This window comes from Schistocerca gregaria, unplaced genomic scaffold (assembly GCF_023897955.1).
Source record: "Schistocerca gregaria isolate iqSchGreg1 unplaced genomic scaffold, iqSchGreg1.2 ptg000288l, whole genome shotgun sequence".
NCBI lineage: Eukaryota > Metazoa > Arthropoda > Insecta > Orthoptera > Acrididae > Schistocerca > Schistocerca gregaria.
Genome location: NW_026061777.1, coordinates 641,039 through 651,621, shown reverse-complemented (window position 1 = coordinate 651,621; position 10,583 = coordinate 641,039). Strand labels below are relative to the sequence as shown.

The 10,583-nt window shown below is 47.3% G+C and overlaps 2 non-coding genes across 2 annotated transcripts; both read right to left on the bottom strand.

Annotated features, from left to right (window-relative positions):
- Nucleotides 1-1,862: 1,862 nt before the first annotated feature.
- On the bottom strand, nt 1,863-1,934 carry Trnat-agu (transfer RNA threonine (anticodon AGU)). Its single transcript has one exon. It is a non-coding gene; the product is annotated as a tRNA-Thr (tRNA).
- Nucleotides 1,935-2,272: 338 nt separating this feature from the next.
- Nucleotides 2,273-2,345, bottom strand: Trnak-cuu (transfer RNA lysine (anticodon CUU)). The gene has a single exon. It is a non-coding gene; the product is annotated as a tRNA-Lys (tRNA).
- Between the last annotated feature and the right edge of the window lie 8,238 nt (nt 2,346-10,583).

The following is a 10,583-nucleotide window of genomic DNA, read 5'->3' as shown; positions in this document are numbered from 1 at the left end:
AGGAGTGTGCCTCACAGTCGTCTGTCCAGTCGCCATGAAATACCATCGGCTGTTGGTGGCTGTTAGTGGCTGCTGCGGCACTCGGCGCTGACTCCATCGGCTCTTCTGGCTGGGAATCGGCAGCGGCTGCCTGCTTGTTATCCTGCTGTTCTGTGGGGTCGGAGGGGCTGAAGCCGTCACCACGGCGATCTGTTGAGTTTGAAGTTACAGCGGCCTCTGTACCGCCGGTACCGTCGTCGGAATTTCCACTGTCCATGTCAGACGATCGCTGCAAACACTCCTCCGATGGAGCACGCCGCCGTCTCTTGTGTTTTCGCGGGGAACGCTGTTTACGGTCGTGTGCTTCAGTATCTGAATGTGGGTGGATTTCTTCAGCTGCTCCGGTGTCTGGAAGAAAAGCCGCTGTCGGCACAACCCGTGGGTCAATGTCCATCCTGGCATCCACGCCTTCTTGCAAGGTCGGTCGGCGATTATCTTCAGGTGGGGGTGCCGTTGTAGAGACCGGATCCTGTACTGTAGAAGCCATTATGTTCTCGCCGTCGGGGGCGGCTATCGGACTAATGTCGTCAGTATCGGTAAAGGTTGCTGCCCGTGTAACTTCGGCGTAATTGAGAGGAAGGGTCGTCACCGTAGAAGGAGTCATAGATTCACCTGTCGGGATTTGAGTAAGCCGTCGTCGGGGACAATCCGAACGGACGTGCCCTACTTGGCCACAACCAGAGCAAGTGCGTGGCTGACCGTCATACATAATGATCGCCCTACATCCGCCGATGACAAGATAGGACGGAACATGTTTGGTCAATTCAATTTTAATCTGTCGTACCGCGTTCTTAACGGGGTACGTTGTAAAGGTGGTCCATTCTTCTGCCATATGGCTGATCACTCCGCCGTAGGGCTGGAAAGCCGCGCCGACTACGTCCGGTGGTACTTCAAAAGGGAGTTCGAAGACGCGTATCGTACGTAGGCCAAGCCCCGCGTGATCGATAGAGACCGCCCCAATATGGCCATCAGAATGTTTGAATTTAAGACCGTTCGCATGTGCGCTCACGATTCTGTTGCACACCTCGTCATTTACTAGCTTGACGTAGACAACACTGCTCGTGATAGAGAGATGGATACCAATTATGTCTCGCGGGAAAATTTTAACGTCGTCACGTAAGAAACGTTCCACTTCAAAAGCTCGCGGTCGTGCATGATCGGGTTGAAAACTGATCTTGATGGTGGTTTGTCTGTATGAATGTGCCATGGTGCGTCGGTAGTGATGGACTCCAAACAGGCGACAACGCAGTAGTAAACAACTACGAGCACTCGCGACCACGCGGACGGGACGTAAACAAGACGTCCTCGCCGCAGCGCTGCGGAAAGCAGACTGACCATTAGGCCACACGGTCACTGACTTATATACGACTCATCTCGAAACGCTCACACCCCAGAGGAATTGTGTTTTCGTTCTACACAGACGCTGCCCCTTGCTGTTTCCCACCCTTTCGTCACATTCAACCTCTTACGAGACCGACCAAATATAGACTGGGAAACAAAACCACACACTTTGTGCATTCGCAATCGAAGACAGGGCGTCTCTCGCCGCATTTGCTACGATGGCCATTTGCTACTTCTGCAGAAGCGGCGGCGACGACGGCCGCGAGAGGCTCTGAGATATGTGAAAAATACATCTATAAGATATAATTCAGACTGCCTCGTCCCACCTTATGCTGTACCACTTTGGCAAATGCTTTATCTGCGCTATTCCCCTTAATCACATCTGAAAGTAATTCTTATATAACGCCTGTCGCTAATTGTTCGTCATCCCAGATACTGTTTGCTATACGGTCACGACGCGCAACTGATTTCGAAAATTCGTCGGCCTCCTGTGAGGATCGAACTCACGACCCCTGGTTTACTAGACCAGTACTCTGGCACTGAGCTAAAGAGGCGCGGCCTAGCTGTTCTTTTGCGTACTTCGTTCTTACGGTCGTCTGGATCATCAGTCTTCAGCTGACAACACTTCATATCACCGACTAATATTTGCAGCTTTGGCGACCTATTACTGCTTGGCTACACATGTGACACGTAACCGATGTGCTCTCCAAACAACAACACTTGCATTTCAGAACATGTCTTTCACACATGACTACAAAATCACCTTCACTTTCAAATACAGTTTCCTTGCGACTGACAGAGACGTAGGCAAAGTTTAAAGTTGCTATTTCCATTACATAACGTTAATCAGAAAAACGGTAATTTACATCTGCAGCGGAACAAAATTCCGTTCCGCCCAGCGTGGGGCTCGAACCCACGACCCTGAGATTAAGAGTATCATGCTCAAGCGACTGAGCTAGCCGGGCTGCCTTTTAAATTTTTTTTTAATTTTTTAATTGTTTATTTTTTTATGCATCTCAGCGCTAGGCAGTCGGCGGCAAGGCGGGCAGGCGTCGCATCCTGAGGCCTGGCCACGATGTCACTGCCATACCTCGCACTCATTCGCATGGTTTTGTGATTTTATGTTATGGCTATTTGTGTATTATTCATTTTTGTATTAATTTTTAAAGTGGTATCATGTGCGCCAGTGTTTTTATACATATAAACAGAATGTTAAAATAAATCCATGTCTGGTCTTAGGATTACGCAGCACACTATGAAATCCAGCACAGCAGATACTCTAAGTTGGTCTTCGCGTACAAATAATTTTCCCAGTTTCCATGTCGTTTATTGGTATGGTGAATTCTGTTGCCAGATGGTTGATTGTGGATTCCTGCTTCTCAAAACCTTGAGCATGCTATGCGTTTGAAGATGCGCGCTGGTAACGTGGGGGCACCATAGAGCAGGGACATGCCAAACAACCATTTCCCGTATTATAAGTCCTCTTGATAGGAATAATAGAAGCTGCAGAAAACTTCTGGTTCTTACTAAATCTTTGTGCAGCTTTGATGAAAGATAATGCGAAATGAAAGTAAACAAATGAGGATCCTCTTCAGGGTGTCGCACTGCGGAACCAAAAGTAAAGTGCTTTCATTGCAAAACGAAAAGGAACACCAAAATACAATTAAATGTTCGAGGCCGAGTGCACGATGTACTCTGTACCGTCTATTGATCCATGATGCAAATCACCCACATCTGACGGTGCGGAGCAGACCAATCCATGGAAACAATAACAATAATAACAAAGTAGTGAAAAAAAAAGAAAAACTCCGCCCAATGGATTTAGAAACTTAAATTCTTCCATCACTTAAAGCAATAGTGAGAAAATATTGGAACTGGTCTTTATACTGTCGCAATTTCTTAATCGCATAGTACTCTTCGATGAGGTACATCTGATAATCGTGTAGCGTTGCCGTTGTATGGACGAGCATGTAATAGACGAACTGGCCCATGAGCCAGACATAACTATTATTCTTAGATTGAGGATAAAGCTGCCAGTCCGGTCGGAGCGCGTCTTGAAGTTGAATGGAAGTATCCGACGTCCTATTAATGACAGCGAGTTTCTTTCGTGTCCACTGCCATATCTGTGTTTGATCCCTGCAGTGGAAGAGATGCGGCAGGGTTTCCACTAGGTTACACTTGGCACAAAACGGGGTGGGCCGCAGCTTGATTTTGTGCAATTTCTCTCCAGTGGGAATCACCTTATTGACAGCGTCATACCAAACAGATCGAACTCTGGAACGAAGGAACGGATAACTAATGTTCTTCCATATATTTCTATAGTTTATGCCTAAATGTTTCTTCTCAATTGGGTTATTCAGCTGCCGTTTAGTAAGAGCACGATAGATCTCCGCCGTGTGGAACGGATGCGGGTTATCCTGAACATAGCTGAGCTCCACATAATATCGCCAGACATAGCTGAGCTCGGGATGAATGTGTCCCACATACGTTGGCGCAGACAACTCCTTTGGACGTAAGGTCTTGAAAAGCTGTTCCGTAAGGCTATTTTGGTTACTGTGTAGTATGCGGGAAGTACGAGTTAAAAAAGTAGCCACACATTGGGATTCAAGGTCTTTGACGCCTAAGCCACCTCGGGAACGAAGTAACGAGGTAGCTTTAAAGGAAACTTTAAAGATGTTCCCTCTCCAGACATACCAGCAAGCAAGTGCTAAAAATTTTTTCGCAATGGCTGTTGGGATTGGTAAAACAGCGGCAGTATGATAGAGCTTACTGAAAACGTAACTATTAATAAACTGTGCCCTCTGCATCCGGTCTAAAGACCGCATGTTATGTTCTTTGATCACCGCACGTAAGATGGTAAGCTTGCGTTCCCAATTCGCGTTGAGCATTGCCTGGGGATGTGGTGATATAACCAGGCCTAAATGCCACAGATGTTCGGTCTTCTCCAACCAAGAAATATCGATGGAGTTCGGATTACGACCCAACGGCATGATTTTGGACTTTCGCTCATTAAGTCTGGCACCACAAGCGACAGAGTACTGATGGACAATCCGACGAACTGACCCCAGCTCTTCGGTGGTAGTAATAATCACACTGATATCGGCGGCATAGGCGTGGCAGACCGTTTTGTTGTTTAACGTTTGCAACCCATGTAAAGTTATGTAAAACTTTTTAAGAAGTGGCTCTATAGCAATCGAGAATAAAGTCATGGAAAGGGGGCACCCTTGTCGTACTGCTTGTCGTATAGGCACAGGGGCGGTTAACTGGCCGTTAACCTTCACGCGTGAAGACGTTCCGCAGATACATTTCTTAATAAGCTGTCGAAAACGCTGACTGAATCCCATTTTACTCATTGTGCGCAATAAAAATCCGTGATTAATTCTGTCAAACGCCTTATCGAAGTCGAGAAACAGTAACGCCAAATCAGTGTTGGTAATCCAAGTTAAATAAGCCAGGTCACGATATTCACACAGGGCATTTAACATAGATCGACCACTGACTGCACTCGTCTGATAAGGGCCAAGTACTTTGCCAAGAAGCACTTTAAGCCTGTTGCTTATAATCCTAGTCAAGATCTTGAAATCGGAGTTAAGCAACGTAATGGGCCGAAAATCATTTAACATAGTCGGATTTGATGTTTTAGGAACCAGGACAACCATTCCTTGCGTGAACTGCGGGGGGAAGGCAGCATGCGAGAGCAATTCATTGTACATTTGGGTCAATTCGTCGCCGATCACATCCCAATACCGTGAATAAAATTCGACCGGTAAGCCGTCTAAGCCGGCAGCTTTGTTCTTGGCAGCGCACGCAATAATGGACTTAACTTCAGAGTAGGTGACATTGGCCAAGAGATCAGCGTTATCATCCTGATCCACTGTGGAGGCGATGTCGGTTAAAAATCATCCCCCGCCGATAGATCGGTATCTGACTCGGAATAATGTTCTCGAAAATAATTGAAGACATACGCCTTGATAGCACCCTGCTCATTGTACAGATGCCCCCCAGCATCCGTAAGATGAGCAATAAGTTTTTGTTTACCACGTTTCTTTTCCCGTATGATATGGAATAACGATGTGGACTCGTGGGAAACGTCATCAGAAGAGCGCGATCGTACCCGATTACCAACAAGTGCTTCACGAACTAAAGCTGTAAGTTTTGCTTTGATACGCTTGATGCGGATCAGGTTGTCGGACAATGCGGAGGGATCGCTGTACAGCTGGCGTAAACCGAGGAAATAAAATTCTAGAGACTGTTTCCTCCAATAAGCCCTGGTCCTGGCAAACTGGCAAAGACATTTCTGAATCCGCGGCTTAACAAAATCCGTCCACCAAAGAATGCGCTCCCTATACCGAGCTTGCCTCTGGAGGCACTGCTGCCACGTGGCAACGAGGCAACGCCTTAAGTCCGCTTCTTCTAGCAGAGAGACATTCAGCTGCCACGTGCCGCGTCCCAAAAATGTCTTCTGTCGCAAATGCCGTAACGTTATGTGGTATGCGGAGTGGTCACTAAAACTGAGCGGCCATAGTTCACAATCACGAATGGTATTTAAAAGATCTTGAGAAACATAAAACCTATCCAGACGGCTGGAAGAAGCAGCGCTCACATAGGTATATCCCATCGTGTGTGGTCGAAGGTGACACCAACTATCTTTTAAATGCAGTCCATCTGTTAACATTAGTAGCTCGGGACAAAAATTAAAATTCGGACGTTGATCTGCTTTTCGCAAAACGCAGTTAAAATCCCCACCCAGGATGATCTTCAGACGAATGTTTGTTAATAATGGCACAACTTCAGCCCTAAAAAAATCACTTCTGTCCCGTCTGCCAGCGGACCCTGTCGGGGCGCACACGTTCAGGAGAAGCAAATCCTCTAATTGGACGGCAATGCCGTGTCCCGTTTCTAAGATCGCTGTAGGTTGGTAAGCGATGCCAGCTTTGAATAAAATCGCAGTTCCCGTCTCAGTGCCTAGATTTAATATGGCATCATACCCAGGTATTTCTCTAACCTTGGGTGACACAACTTCTTGGAAGAAAACTATATCGATATCTGCTGCATGTAGAGAGTCGGTCAAACATTTAAGTTTGACATCGGATGCGATCCGATTTAAATTAACTTTGGCAAGTGTGTAATCTTGCATGGTGGGGATAGGAAGGGTCCGTTTTATTCACTGTCGTCGGCCCAAGACTTTTCGGATGGCGTATGCTGATGGCCAGTATCCATCAGCTCAGGACTCGGACGGTCGACATGCATGTCCATATCGGCCTCCCCCACGTGGCGGGCGACGGAACCCATTTCATCTGTGCTGCCGCGGTCACTGCCGTCTTTTCGGATCTGCTTTATGGTGCGCTGCAGTTTCTTTTCCAGTGCGTATCTCCTCCTCACTCTGCTTCCGTGCCGCCCGCTTAGATTTCCCCGTTCTTTGGGGAGGTGCGTCGGCGTCAGAAACGGTTTTGGTATCCGTCAAGAGGCTGTGCGTAGAGCCTTCCTCAGATTGGTCACTGCCGGGAGGGAGGGGTGTGTGGGGCGCAACGTCAGGGGTGCAAGAAATGCGCGACCTGTCGCCACCATCCGACAACTGTTTCAGCTCAGCGTACATGGTTGGAGTAATGACGGGAGTCGGTCCTGCATGGTCGGCACGACGGCCGACAGTCGTGGAAACCTGCAGGTGTGCAGCGTGGCTGTCGGCATCGGTGACATCACTACGAACGTGACATTGGGGGGTTGTCGCAGAGTTGTTGACAACAACTGCGCCGGCGTCTGGGGTCACCGCAGCCGGTTGGTGGAGCGTCGGGTGTGTCACAGGCGACTCCATCAGAGTCTGGGCGTAAGACAACCGATTGTCATCTTGCCCATCGAGAGGCGTAAGACGATGTTGCATTCTTCGTCGACCCGCCCGGACACGGGGACAAGCAGATTTTAAATGGTCGGTAGAACCACAAATTACGCAAGTTCTCGGTTGTCCTTCGTACATCACCACCGCTCGAAAACCCTGCACCAAAATGTTGGACGGGATGTGCTTCGTCAAATCAATTTTCGCATTCCTAAAGCCATTATCTACATTGAAATGTCTGTAACCCCTCCACTGCTCGGCATGAATTTGCAGGACATTACTGTAGGGAGACAAAGCTTGCCGAATTCTATCGAAGCTAACTTCGAAAGGCAGATTAAATATCCGGCCGTTTCGAAGCCCTAGGCCAGCATGACTAACAGACACTGCATATTTCGCCTTTAGAATTCACAAAATCCGCTGTGCCCTCCGTGAGGGTCATAATACGAACGCAAGGATCGTCACTAACAAATTTTACATACACAGCGTTCGCAAGAAAATCATATGAAAAGCCAAGAACTACTTCATCTCGCAGTCCTAAACGATCGTAAAACCAGTCAACGAGTTCATGAACCTGAGGTCAAGCATATCCATACGGAAATCCAAATCGTAGCGTGTAACGTCTCAACACATCTTCCATCACTTTCTTGAAGTACTACTTACAGTACCAACAGCTGCGGGCGACGCCAAGCTGCTGTTTCCCACCCATTCGTTACATTCAACCTCTTACGAGACTGACCAAATATAGACTGGGAACAAGACCACACATTTTGTGCATTCGGAATCGAAGGCGGGGCGTCCCTCGCCGCATTTGCTACGATGGTCATTTGATACTTCTGTAGAAGCAGCGGCGCCGCCGCCGCCGCCGACGACGACGACCGCGAGAGGCTCTGAGATATGTGAGAAATACATCTATAAAATATAATTCAGACTGCCTCGTCCCACATTATGCTGTACCGCTTTGGCAAATGCTTTATCTGCGCTATTCGCCTTAATCACATCTGAGAGTAATTCTTAATAAAACGCCTGTCGCTAATTGTTCGTCATCCCAGATACTGTTTGCTATACGGCCACGATGCACAACTGATTTCCAAAATTCGTCTGCCTCCTGTGAGGATCGAACTCACGACCCCTGGTTTACTAGACCAGCGCTCCGCCACTTTTATTTTTTTTATTTTTATTTTTTTACAGACTGTGTGTACTATATCCCTCTTGTTGTAAGCACTAGACAATCAGAACAGCTACAGGGCGGAGTAATTCACATCCTCAGCGGTAATTGCATTGTCACAAAGGCAGAGCAATTCCATAGGCGTCAGCTTCAAAAAGGTCGCATGCCGATACCCGGGTTCGAACTAGGGACCTTTAGATCTTCAGTCTAACGCTCTCCCAACTGAGCTTTTTTTTATCAACAACTAAAACACTCTTCTTTGCTTGTCTCTGATTGCTTCTGGAGAAGTATAGAAAAAAAAATAGCTCCGTTGCTAACACAAGAATTGTCCTCATTTTCCGGCGTACTGGAGTCTGCGAGTGGCGGGGGTGGGAACCAGGACGCGTCACAGAAGCAGTGGGGCCTCTTCGCGGCACCACTGGTGTCCTGCGGCCCGGGCCCACCCACTTACACTCACATGTCTCACCCTATACCCATTCTATTAAATGTTAATTTAAGCATATTGCCGAAAATGTTGCCATGATTAGGATATCCGCAGGTTTTTGCGAATTCGATGTCCATAAACAGCTTGAATTCTAAGTGATCGTCACCACCAAGTTTATTAAAAACATAGCTGGAATAGGTGCCCAGCAACCACATAACTACATTATTTTTCGACGGCGGATAAAATCGCACGTCGGGTCGAGACAACATAGTTGAAGGTATGTTGGTGGTTGTGGTCCTCGTAATGATGGCTAGTTTTTCTCTCAGCCAACTCCAATTTCGTGCACGTTCTCCGCAGGTATAACTGTGCATAACGGTATCCACCAGTTGACGGCTATGGCACAGAGTTGTATCACTGAGTCCGATTTTATGTAGCCTCTCACTTGTACTAATCACTTCATTGATTGCTTTGTACCATGCAGTTCGAGCGGCTGAAGTAAGGATCCTGGAACTGACATTACGCCACACTATATCCCAGTTGATGCCACTGCACTTCGTAACAATTGGATTTGGTCCTTCATGTTGTCGCCAGTATGCCAATATTGCTGTAGCTGCTAAATGTCGAGAATTTAAGCTCTTGACTGATGTAGCTGCATGCAAGGAAATAGTCGCGGATGTATTTGAGCTTGTAACTGATGGTCTGAATGTTCAGCGGGGGGTCAAGGCTTTGCGGCCTGACAGCATAGAATAATTGCGCCGTAATGCCCGAAGGGCAGTTGGTAAGGATAGAGACCGTCCTTGTGACATAGAGAGCCGCTGCCTTTTTCTTGATGTCGACTAAGCCCATCCCTCCGTTCAGGGGGTGGAGTGTAGCAGTTTTGGCAGATACACGAAAAATTTCCACGCGCTAAATAAAATTTGTTATCGTCGACATAGTATTTCTAGCAATGACAGCAGGGAGCGGCAGGAGCTGCGCCATGTAGTAGGCTTTTGATAAGATACAGGCATTGATAAGTTGAATGCGATCAAATTGGTTGAGGCTGCGATGGTAATTATCAATTAGGGCTCCATTTATTTTACGTGCTACATCTCGCCAGTTTGCCGCTATCATCTGTAGAGAGGACGCCATCAACATGATCCCCAGAGCCTTGTGTTCTCTGACTTGTTTAGCATAATCAACACGAAAATGCTGGAGGCCACAGGGGTTCAGAAATTTGCTTTTGTGTTCATTTAACTGCGCTCCTGACACCAGACAGTATTTCCGAAGTTCAGCCTCTAATACGGTGACATCATCGACATCGCGAATCACTACACCCACATTGTCGGCATAAGCTCCGATTACACTTTTTACCCCAGAAATTGTAATCCCAGTGAGTTTCGTCTGCAACTGTTGTAACAGAGGTTCAAGGAAAAGTACAAAAGCAACATAGACAGAGGGATCCCTTGTGGAACCCCTCGGTTGATTGGTATTGGTCGCGTCAGTCGTGAGTTGACAGAAAGTTTTGCAGTGATTCCCATGGCCGCGTTTTTAATCATGTCAATCGTGTTCCGAGAGTAGCCCAATCTTTGCATAGTCTCGAGAAGGTAAGCATGATTTACGAGATAAAAAGCTTTAAAAAATCAAGAAAGATCAGCCCACATTTCATGTTACTAGCGTTCGTTAACGCAATGACGTCGCGGTAAAAAGCAGCCGTTTGCAGAATTGTTCTCCTGAAGGCGCATGTCTGCTGTTGGCCAATGATTTTAGCAGTGAGTGGCGTGAGTCTCATGTTAATTGCGCGAGCC